The sequence below is a fragment of the Miscanthus floridulus genome, chromosome 15 (assembly GCF_019320115.1).
Source record: "Miscanthus floridulus cultivar M001 chromosome 15, ASM1932011v1, whole genome shotgun sequence".
In the NCBI taxonomy this organism is placed as follows: Eukaryota; Viridiplantae; Streptophyta; class Magnoliopsida; order Poales; family Poaceae; genus Miscanthus; species Miscanthus floridulus.
The window spans coordinates 56,083,073-56,095,184 of record NC_089594.1 but is presented as its reverse complement, the minus strand read 5'-3'; positions in this window follow the sequence as shown (position 1 = coordinate 56,095,184).

Genomic DNA, 12,112 nt, shown 5'->3' with positions numbered 1-12,112 from the left:
CTTAGGATCTCTATCCCTAGAAAACCTTGCTACCCGAGCTATCCTTCTTGTTGTTATCATTAGGTGAACTAGCTTAAGAGACTCTTACACCTCCGTTCCTCATGGAAATACGATACCTTGAATACTTCTGGGTGAAATACTACAACGGTAATTCCGTGCGCTTGAGGATTATTTCGGTATGTGTTAAGAAATACCAACAATCCTCCGAACAAGAAGAGGATGTTTTGATAGCCAAATCACAACCACTCCAATCCCAAGATTTAGCTATCAATCCCAAACCATCAATGCCCTAAAATTTAAATCCTCCAAAGGAAGAAGAAATTCAACCTTTGGAAATCACTTTTGAAATTAAGGCTAATTTTTTATGCTGATTTTGGAAAAAGCTTAAACTTCTAGTTTCACAAGAGACCTTCGAGCGAATATAATTCAAAACCTCTTAAGCAAGAGTCACTTAGAAAGCCTCCTTATTCCTATGTAGGACATTGGGAAGAATTCAAGTATGACATGTCTAGTGAACCCATAGAAGGAGAGCCAAGCCACCAAGAAGCCATTCCTATCATCTCCCCTTCTATGGCCACATTAGATGTCTCATTCAAACCCGTCCTTGACCCTGATGATCCCTCTTATGCTCTTTCTCCTAAGTCTCATGATAATCCTAGAAATCCACTAAGACACCCAAAGCATAGGAGTCATGGAGACAACAAGAATGACCAAGAAGAGCAATGATAATGGCTGGAGGATAATAAAAACTCATATGTCGTTGCAAGTGAAGAATGGTTGGATGAGGCCAAATTGTTAAGGGTAGAGCCCAAACCAGATTTAGATCCAAAGGTTGAGCTTAAGTCAATCTCCTTAATAGACATGACTCATCCAAGTTTGGAGGAGGCCTTAGACAAGATCAACCTGAGAGTCACCAATCTAAGGGAAATTTTGGACATTCATGAAGAATCAACCTTGGAGCTTGAAAAGGAAGATGACATCAATGAGCATGGAAGCTACATAATGAACACTTCATCGAATCCATGCTCACATGAGAAATCTCCTGAATTAATTGGTCTCTCTGCTACCACACATGAAATCTTCAACCCCTCTCATACTTCATGTTCATAAAAACTTTAAAAGGGTGGTTGTAGATGTGTTTGTATATCATAAATATTGTAAATCTCATTGTGTAAATCTTGAGATAGGTACACAAAGATTGGTGTTGAAGGGAAAACCACTTCACCAACATGAGGCGCAATTCAAAGGTTTCCCAAGGACGAGGTTTTGTCCTAAAACAAGCACTTTCGGGAGATAACATGAGCTTTCACCTTTTGCTGAAATGCCTTTGTGAAATGAGCATAGAAATATAATTATCAAAATATTCCTTCAGGTATTTTTGTCACTAACCATTTTAGGTTTGAAGCAAAAAGAATGAAGGATACAAACTCAAGGTATGCCTAACCAATCATCATGCAACATTGAATCACATTCATGGGAGAATTCTATCGTCTAAACTTGATTTTGCGTTGCAAAATTAAAGTGTGGGGATGGACTTCTCTGAAAAATCTTATACCATGTTGCTAATTTATCTTGGTTGTCTCTACCTTTAAGCCATGCTTAATTTGCTAAATAACAATCATGCTCTTTCATCTCCATTTGAGTAAATCTCTTTATTCACTTATGCCACCTTTTCTACACTAGTATGTTTTGATTTGGAATATTAATTGAACATGATTATTGGATCAAAACATGCTTGTATGGAATTCGGTTGTATCTATAGACTAACCCATGTAGGAAACTCTCAATTCAATTTGGGTAAGTCACGAGAGGAATTCAAATAAGAGTTGAAGCAAGGCACATGATGAACTCCAATAATGTTGCACAAAGAAGACACAGCTCATTCATCATACATGGAAGAACTGTAAGTATCAAAGTGCATTCACTTTATCTTCTACTGCAAGTTACCTTTGCCTTGAGCCATGCTAGAATGTGTCAAAGAAATGAAATGTTTTGTATAAAACCTGATAAACAAAATATATGCTAAAGTAATTCTAAAACCAACTTTTCATTAGCATAGATGTAATTCACAAAATTTATGGACAACAACCCATATTTCAAATTTGTTATATTCCCTCGAGTATGTGTCCACTAACATTTTGTAGGGATGAATGAGAATAACTTATGTCTATTCATAATTTGGCATGAATCTACAATCAAAACACTCACTCATAGGAAGTGGACGAACAAATCAACAAGCCATAAGCAATGTCGAAGACAACCTAGCATTGAGCTCCCCAAGACTCAAGCGGACAATGTTAAGCAAGATCCAACCCACCTAGCCAAACTAAAGTCTACTTTCATCATCTTCGAAGACACCATCTTGCATGTTAGCAACAAGGACCATGACATCGAGATGCCATTCCATCATGGCATGCACTACTATAGATTGATTTATCACTGTCGCCACTTTCACTACCGTAGCGATAGAAGCGACAGAGTTATACTTCCACCATCGGTTGGACCGATAGCGAGGCCTCCTGAGGAAGGAATCTGATAGTTGAAGCTTCTACCACCGATAGGTTAACAATAGATGCGGCAGTGGTATTTTCTCAGTCATATGAAAAGCTGAGCTGACTGGGATACGTGTTATGGTTGTTGGCCCTACACAACTGTTTGGTCTTCCGATGGTAAATGGTCAGGTTTCACCGAAACACCACCGTGTTTGCCTGTGTGTTGCGCTGCAAGCGCCATCACCGCCGACCATCAAGTTCCACCTCATCCCCGTCTGAACCAGGATGCGAACCGAAGTCACAGTGAGTTCCTGGTGCTAATCGCGCCACCCATTTTGACTCTACCACAGTGTAGCCATCGGAACGCCGTCATGTCACCGCGCTCTACCTCGCCATGCCACCATGACCATGGGCGATCTCATGCAAAGTCTCAATCGATCGATAGCTAGGGTAGGTCCATTAGGTTGTGCTAAGTCTGATGGTGCCGTCGCCGTCGCCGAAGGTGCCGCCGTTGGTCATCTCCATCACACTGAAGCACCACCGGGCCACCATGGTCACCGGCGAGGTTGCTCCCGTACCCTAATCGCTCAACTAGGACCACCAGCATGTTCACGAGGTCGAGATGAGTCCATTTGGGTTGGTCTCGTCGCTCGGGACCTCGCTGTCGGCGAGTACCCGCCGATCAAAGGCGACGCCACCACAGTAAATGCGGGCGTGCTACACTATTGACCTAACCCCGCTTGTCAGTCACCATGGCTGGCAGGGGTGTGGGTGAAAAAATGTTTTGAGCCGATTTATTCTTTTTCAGAAAAAGATAAAATGTGCAGTTTCTTGTCAAATTCATAATTAATATTTAGAGCTGATAAAATTATAAAAAATTTTGTGTATGCTTATTATCATGTACTCTACCTAGGAAAAATATGAATTGGTCATTTTTAGTAGTTTTGGTATGCTTAAAAATTACCTCTTTTAATTAATAAATGAACCTTGCATGATTTTTATAAATAAAAATATTAATCTTGTGACCATGAAACTTTTGTGTATGCTTCACATGTTAACACCTACCTTCACAAAAAGTTTGGTACTATTTTGATAATCCTAATTTGCTTCATTAATTTAAGTGTTTATAAATGCCTTTTCCATGGTTAATATATACTAAAATGATTGGGATAAATCCTAAAATGGCTTTGGTGTGTTTTGGAGTTGATTGTAGACCTTGGAACACCCCAACCCCTATTGTTCCTTGGCAACTTAATTCCTTTCCATGATATGCTTATCATCAACTTGTTATATAATAAACAAATGGTTTAATTAAATGCTTAATTAGTAGATGCATGTATATAAGCCTTGATTGCTCCTTGTATGCAATAGTTGAGTAGGTGGTTATGCTTTGTAGATGTTTTCCATGTTAATCTTGTTAGTCCATGTTAAGTTATGCCTTTCATGATAGATAACTAATTAACTTGATAGTTAATTAACTAAAATGTTTTTATGTTAATAACCCTAGTTCCTTGGTGATGGAAAGTTGTACTCAACTTTCTTAACTTTGTTTATCTTCTGTTATGCACTTGAATACTTCTCATCATGCATCATGCATCATGGCATGTAGTCCATCATGTTAGGCAAAGCATCATTTATTACGTGTAGTGTTGATCAAGTCTCGAAGAAGGTCCATCCACCAGTGGTGATGGTGCCAAGTCCAACTACTAGATCTCTCTGTGGAACTAACCTTCTCTTCAATGTAGGCAAGCTCTAATGCATACCACCATTTTCTAGTATTTCCAAATCTTTATTACACTTTAAGTCTTGTGAGATGTGCATTAAGTAATTAAAAATTGGTTGAATACCATTGCTGCATGATTACCTTGATATTAAGGTATCCTTAGTCGTACCCTACTAGTATGTGTAGGTCATTTCCTCTGATGCTTAGTAATGCTTAGACTTTGATAGAAGTCGAATGATGGTTTCATCATTCATGGGAAATAGGTTTTACCTTGCTCTTCTCAACTCTATTTATGGGTTAGGAGAATACCATGATGATAATGTTAAATTGAGACCAGGCGGGACTAGTTGTTAAGGTAAGTTGGGCAGATAGGTTCGCCTGGTCATGCCTATCCCACCTATGTTGATTGAGGACCATTCATTGTAGGCTTGCTTGTTCAGGACCTTGTAGTCCTAGCCACATATTCTGGTATGCCTAATACCTTGGCCATTCCATTATGAGAAAGGACAACCACACACTGGAGTGGAGAGATGGCGAGAGTAGCATGTACACATCCTGTGAATCCGCTAGGAGGGGTGTAGGCAGGTGGAGTACTATGCTGTCGGGTAGCGCTAGACCCATTCTTATTTTGGAGGATCCGAGTGAGGGTTGATATGTGTAGGTTCAGGTCCTAACCTAGACCTGCATATGTCATGTGGCAAGGAATCCCCAGCTAGGCCTAATCAATTTGAATCGTCATTCTCCTCGATTATGGAGACTCAATCAACTGCCCTACATCGTAGTTTAATCTATGAAACATGGTTACTTTGGATACGAGATGGTATAAAATGAGATGAGATGATTAATTAAGTGATTGAGCTAGATCAGGTGCAAACTAGACACTATAGATACACCTAATATGAAGCTAAAATATTGAAAGTAAGGATCCACTGGTAGTAAGCTTTTCTGCAAAGGTTACTTCTTGCGTCAAAATTTCCTTTCAGCTAGCTTGCCCTTGGAGTGTTTTCTTCAGTCAGGTAAGACTTGTTGAGTACCCTCAAGTACTCAAGTTTGTTAACCCCTATTGCAGGACTGACTTGTGCTGCTAATCAAGGTCATGTTAGTGGGCTCAACGTGATCTGGTTGCTTCTTCTACCTTAGATGCTTCACCTAAGTTGCTTCCAGAGTTCTACTAATCTTTTGGAACTTAAGTTAAGTTTTGATTTGAACATGTTTTGTAAACTAATGTTATAAGTCTTCCACACTATGATGTAAGTTATTTTGTACCAACTATTGTAATGTTGTGGCAACTCCATGTTGATCCTATATGAGTTGTAAAATGTGGATGATTTGGGGTTCTCCGAGGATATCCAACAGACTATCTGAGTTATCTGGCTCTCATGTGCAGTAGTCAGAGGTCTTAAGGACAATGACAGGTGCATGTGGGCCATATAATTTGGGCGGTTCTATCACAAGTTCTCTCGACATACCATTCCTTTAGGGGGACTAGAGAGGATATCTTCTCAAAGGGGATAACCAACACCCCATGCCTCGACGGCACCTCCATCTTGAAGAGTTGCCTCCTTAGAATATACTCCTCACACTTGTACCCACCATGGGTACCTCTCATAGGGAATGCCCAGGTCGCATCCCCATGGCAAGACTTGTCCAAAGACTCATCATAGATCCTATCCAGTTGACTTAACCCTCACCACATACCCAAGACACACGCCAAGATGTTCCCAAGTTATCACCAGTTTTTGTGGCACCACGTGCCTTAGCCACTCAAACAATCCTCCACTGAGCATCACATCACAGATATAATGCATAGTAGAAGTAAGCAGTAAGTAGTAAGCGAGTGTCTAGCCTAACAGCGGGTGTGCAGCGATAAAGGTTGCATCAAGGTAATGGCTTCAAGCAATTCTACCATGCAACCTATCACAGTTCAATTACAGAAAATAAAGCACTAACAACTACATTATGCATGTCTAATAGGATTCTACGAGGTTAGGTGGGATGTGGCACCTATTGATTGACTATCTCTAAGATCCTCAATGTAATTGTAGTCATTCCCCTCCAAGGTCCTATTGTTGTCTATGTCTCCTCCTTCTAACGGATTGTAGTTCGAACATCATCATCCTCAATGCAATTACCTCACTCGTACGACAAACAAAACAAGGGAGCAATCAACCACTAACCAAGAAAGACCACAAATAACGAGGCAACAAAGCACAAAAAGAGCGAATAAACACCAAAAGAACACTGAAGGTAAAGGACTTAGCCCTCGCGAAGGAAGTCCGAGCCTTGGGCTAGAGAGAAACAAAAGTGGTTGTGTTTTAAGTACAAGATCGAGTCACAGCCTAGCAAGTACTTCCTAGGCGGATCATGTCAACCTATACGGCTTCACGAATAATGGCCTAGACCCTAGCTCGACTTAAGAAAACACCATGGAAAAACAAGGCAAGCCCTCATGAAGCGAGTCTATTTTCCTTAGGCTAAAACGGGGCGAGGGAGAAAGTCATCTAGGCATGTCCATGTCACGTCCTTGGTAGAGACTACACTATAATGGTCGATCGGGTCAACACACATGGTTCTGAGAACATGACATAGATGTTACCTTCGCTAACTAGAAGTGGTAGTTCGGTCTTTGATCCAATCATCATGGTTAAAGATAGGATCGAACAGAGCTGCCAAAGGGGAAGGGAAACAATTCCCATCTCTCTCAATCCGTACGCCATTGTAATTGACGATAACTGAAGAGAGGGTGGAACAAGAGGAGAAAAGTGAGGAGCCATGGTCTGCTTCTTCCAATCCTCATGCTAGGGTAAAGGGTGAGGCCTCAAAAAGGAGTGACAAACAAATGAACACCAATGCTCGAGTCCACTCGTAGGGTACTGGGACCTAGGTGCACTAAATGGCACTAGGACACCTCTAGAGTCTTAGCGGTGTGGTTGTCACCATGAGAACCTAGAGAGTGCTAAGGTCTAAAATAGGTACAAGCATACAAGGGGGCTCAAGCACAAAAGAGCCAAAAGATAGGAAAGACATGAGATTCGCCTTCCTTTGATCCACTTGCCATAGCTATCGACAAGATTGGAAGGAAAACAATCTAGAAGGCACCAAACAATGACACAAATAAGGAACTAGGGTTTTTAGTTCTGTGACTCTTCGATCCACATGTCATGGTAATAGACATGAACCGAAGGAATTAGAACAAGAAGATCGATCCACATCTTACTGGATCGATGGGGATCGATAGAGGGGTGAAGAGAGGAGAGAAGATCAGTCTGCATTCTTCTGACCAACTTGCCATGGGAATAAGCTAGGATTGAAAGAAGGAGTCACAAACCCCATGGTCTCTCAATCCACACCAACTCATAAGGCTCCACAACCTTGGTGCAATTAAATCTGCTCAAGGCTATTCCTATGGTCCCTAGCGATGCGATTATCACTGTGAGAACCAAAGAAATGCCATGGTCTAGGTGGCACAAGCATACGAGGTAGTTAGGAGGAAAAGAAGAGCAAAAGAGGTAGAGCCCGATGGTCATGGCGAGGGACTCATGGCCATGAGCTCCACCTACATTAGTCGGCTTCTATCGGTTCCGCAAAGGTTGTCCCCCCAATTCTATCCCACTAGACTAGGTCATGGAGGGCTCAAAAGGGTGCGGGTAAGATCTGCGTTGATATCTACATCGAGTCCACAATGGCCATGTCCTAGGGTCAGAAAAAGGAGCCAACATTTGGGGTAACGATGAAGACAACTAGAACAAGAGAAGGGAAATGCTCGGCATTACGACCATGGTGAGGCGAACTCACGATTGTAACGTTGAACCATGTCAATCTCTCGACCGGCTCGAAGGCATGGTCCATAGACAACAACAAACAACACAAAAAGGACCACAATACAACTAATCAAAGAACTAATCTGACATGACATGGAGTAGCATAATTATCCATATCAACATGATAGTAGACCGGCATGAAGGCATGGCACATGCATAGATATCGATAGATGGTATAGATAGATGTTCATGTATGACAAATATGAATGAGTAAGAAATGAAAAGTAGAAGTTTCGTCGACATCGAGGATGGTGTCGATGGGGTCAAAAGGTTTGACCTTGGCAGGCAAGATGGCGAGGCTTGCTACAGCGTGTTTCGGCCAGTTGTGGCCAGCTATAGCCTCCCTTGGCTTGCTGCAGCTTGTTGTAGACTAGCCGTGGCTGGCTATGGCTTGCTGCCAGCTAGCTACGGTTGGCTGTGACTAGCTGAAGGTGGTAGCAGATGGCTAGGAGGTGGCTACAGCTATCCAAGATGGGTTAGCGAGGGCCAGGAGCCTCTGCTCCAAGCGGTGGTAGAAGACGAGGCGAATGGAGCTCGCAGCAACGACATCCACGGGGATGATGGCAAGGTCTAGGCTGGTGGATGGCACAATAAGGCCATTGCTTCCCTGTGGTGGTGGAGGATCACAGCACGAAGGATGGTACCAGATGAGGGCTTTCACAGTGGTGTAGAAAAGGCACAAGCTTTGGGCTTTGCAGGCTCATCGGTGGTGGTCGCTGTTCTCCGGTGAGGTGCAGCAGCAGGTGATGCTGTGGAGATGGTCCATGGTGATGGCATGCTGCTGCTGTTGCTGCTCGTGGCTACCATCGTTGGTGCCCAGGAGATGACGCGATGAAGCAGCAGGAGGGCATGGTGAGCAGCTCGGGCCATAGATGGCACTAGTGGCATCAGGGTGCTATGACATGGTGCCAACCAAGGTGATCTAGGTTCGGCATAGCATGGACATCTAGAACAATGCGTAGGGGCTAAACACAGTGCTCCAGGTGGTGGCTCGATGGAGAGGAAGGCATGACCTTGGGGGCGGTGATGCTACTCTTCGGAGAAGACAGTGGCGACAAGGTGAGGTCAAGATGGAGTGCGATGTCATGGAGGGGTTTGGTGCTTGGTGAAGTGGTGTGCGGCATCATAGAGGAGGGTGCGGTAGGGTCAGCGTTGTGGAGCCACAGGTCACCAGTGATGGTGTGGCTCAGAGCGGGGTACGGTGTCACGGGGGTCGGCAAGGAGGAGCTCTTGCGATCTCAACGTCATAGCACGGCTTAGGGACAGTGTCATAGTCAAGGGCACACCAGTGGCATTGGACACTAGGGAGAAGCTGCAAGGCGAGGGGGCCGTCAGGGTTCAACATGGCCAGCTTGAAGGGAGCTCAAGGTGGAGGCACTCCCAGTGGTGCGACGGTGAGAGGAGCTCAAGCTAAGGGGGCAAGGCTGGTGTCATCGTGGTCATGGCTTGGTGACGAGGTCATAGACATAGCCACGACATGTGTCAAAGTCCTTCTAGTGGCCAGTGGCCAAGTAGGGCACAGCCGTGCTTAGCTCCAGTTGGTTAGGTGTCGCAACGCGATAGGGCAAGGGTGGCATTGCCCTTCACTAGGAGTAGCAGGGCCTCAGCTTCATGATGAGGAAGAGGGTAAAGCAAGGGACCTCATGGTGGCGTGGTGAGGGAGATCTAGGCGCCAGATGGTGGCTACTTAAGCCCCCTTTGACATGGCTCATCCAAAATGGCTTCATCGGTGAAACCAAAGCCAGTAAAGCCAGGAAAACTGGCTTTTCCCGGCTTCTAGTTCATTTTAACCCCGGCTTACAAAACGGCTTCACACTATAGTGCCTTGATCTGTGTAAAATAGATGAAGCCAAAGCCGATATAAGCCATGCCAAAGAGGCCCTCATTCTTATAGCTACAGCGGCCTAGGGTTCTAGGGCATGGACAGTGGGATGCCTTGGCGTCCGTACTCCTTGTTCCCACGTCGTTCATCCATAGGCAAGAGCGGTTGGGCACTGACATCGAGGTGGGTGCATGAACACGCATTCCTAGTGACGACGGCTTGGGGCTAGGAGCACCTGGGTGCATCTGCCCTAGGGTTTCCATCCTAGGGGTGTGGTCGAGCCTACGGGGGTCGGGCGAGTATGCTAGTAGACCTGTAAGGGCCGGCATTGGCCTATGGGGGCGGATGGATGGGCTAGCGGGCTACGCTCGTGAGTAGGCTAGGCAAGCTTTGCTAGCCTATGATAGGAGGCGAGCTAGGCCGCGGCTTAGCTGAGCCAGGCGGGTGATAGGAGTAGCTGCATCGTTGGGCTGGTGTTAGGGCCTCCATGTGGGCTAGGCCACATGCGTGAGATGGGCTAGGGGGAGGAGAAAAGGAATGGGTGGGCTGGTTGGATAGAAAAAGGAAAAAGGATCTTTCCTTTTATGATTTAAAGAGATTGAGAGGAGATTCAAAATGATTTGAGATGAATTCAAAGAGGATTCGAGAGGAACTTGCTACGGATTTGAGATAGATTCGGTGAGGGGATTTTTGTAATGGCTTTGTGCACCCCAAACAAACTCACAAATAGAACCAACTCAAGAACAAGGCACACACCTACAATCAAATCTAGATGAATGCAACAAATTGTCGGTAAGCTCTCCTCGGTTTGACTAAGGTTTGACCTGGTGACTACATGATTCACACATTGTAGGAATTTTTTTAAAAAGCTCATATTTTTGGTTGCATGAAAATCTAGGATGTTATAGTCCACCCCCCTTACAGGAGTCTCGTCCCCGAGATTTAGGGGTTACTATGGCTCTATAAGTTTATCTATGGCTGATGGCTTTTACCGGATGTTCTACATGCATTAGTGCATCATGTTTTACAAAGAAGGTTTTTCGAGAAAGGTTTTGAAGGAAGGGCTTTTTGAAAAGCAGTTGCATAAAACCTTTCAAATGTAGAAAGTTATTTTTATAAAAAAGGGGAAGGCAATTTTGCATGATCAAATTGGTTTTTGAAGAAAGGTCGTTTCTCAAAAGAGCTTTTAAAACTCACACAAACCAAGTTCGAAATTCATTTTGAAATCATTTTGTTTGTGTTTTTTTATAATCCAAGGTTTTTGAAAAACAAGTTTAAATACCAGTTGAAAACATTTTCACACACCAAAAATTTTGTAAAGCAAGTCTAAATGCCATTTGGAAAACTATTTTTTTTAAACAACGGTTTTTGGATCAAAAGACAACTTTGGAAGTAGTTTTCTTTTTGAAACAAAATCCCTTTTTCTTTTTGCAAGATAGGGGAGCAACTTGAAATAGTTTTCGCTTGAAAACAAAATCCCTTTTTAAGTCATTTTTTTATTTTTGGAAAAACCAAAAACTTTTGCAATTTTGCAAAACATTTTGAAGAAGCTTTGGAAATAGGTTTTCATAAATCCATTTTTGGAAAATGCTATTTGAAGAAAACCGCTTTTCTCACATTTTTCAAGAACACAAACAAAAGGGTTTGAAGTATCTTTCTGTAAGGCATTTGAAATAAGAGCAAGGTCTTTAAAACATTTGAAAGAGGCCAAGAGTTTTGACGGTAAAAGGACTTAAGGGAAGAAAGCTTTTTTAGGATCTCCTTTTTGAAAGTTGTTTTTACTCCAAACAAGGTTTTGTTTTGGCAAAGTTTTGGGATTTGGAAACTCTTTGTTAAAACAAGATAGGGTATTTGAATGGAGATTTTTGAAATCCAAAACATCCTTTGTTTTGAATAAAACTCTTTTCAAGCGGTTGCTTTTGAAGTAAGATTTTGAAAAGCTAGGCTTAGGATTACAGTGGTATGCGGGTACCACTTGGAGCGGTCATAGTCACATATCTTGATACCAGTGTACACCCGGCAGCAAGCCTTGTCGATGCATCACACAAGGGGCCCTAGGTTTTGTGACAGAACCGCTCCATTTATACAAGATCAAGTACGACTGTCCCCATTTAACACGTTGATGCGTACATACTTTCACTTATATAAACCTAGTAGTCCATCGAGTGTCACAAAGGACCTCGGTAAATCAATATCATAACCAAGATCGCATGATTAAGCGAATACACATCACATACACAGAGTTGCAGCGGAA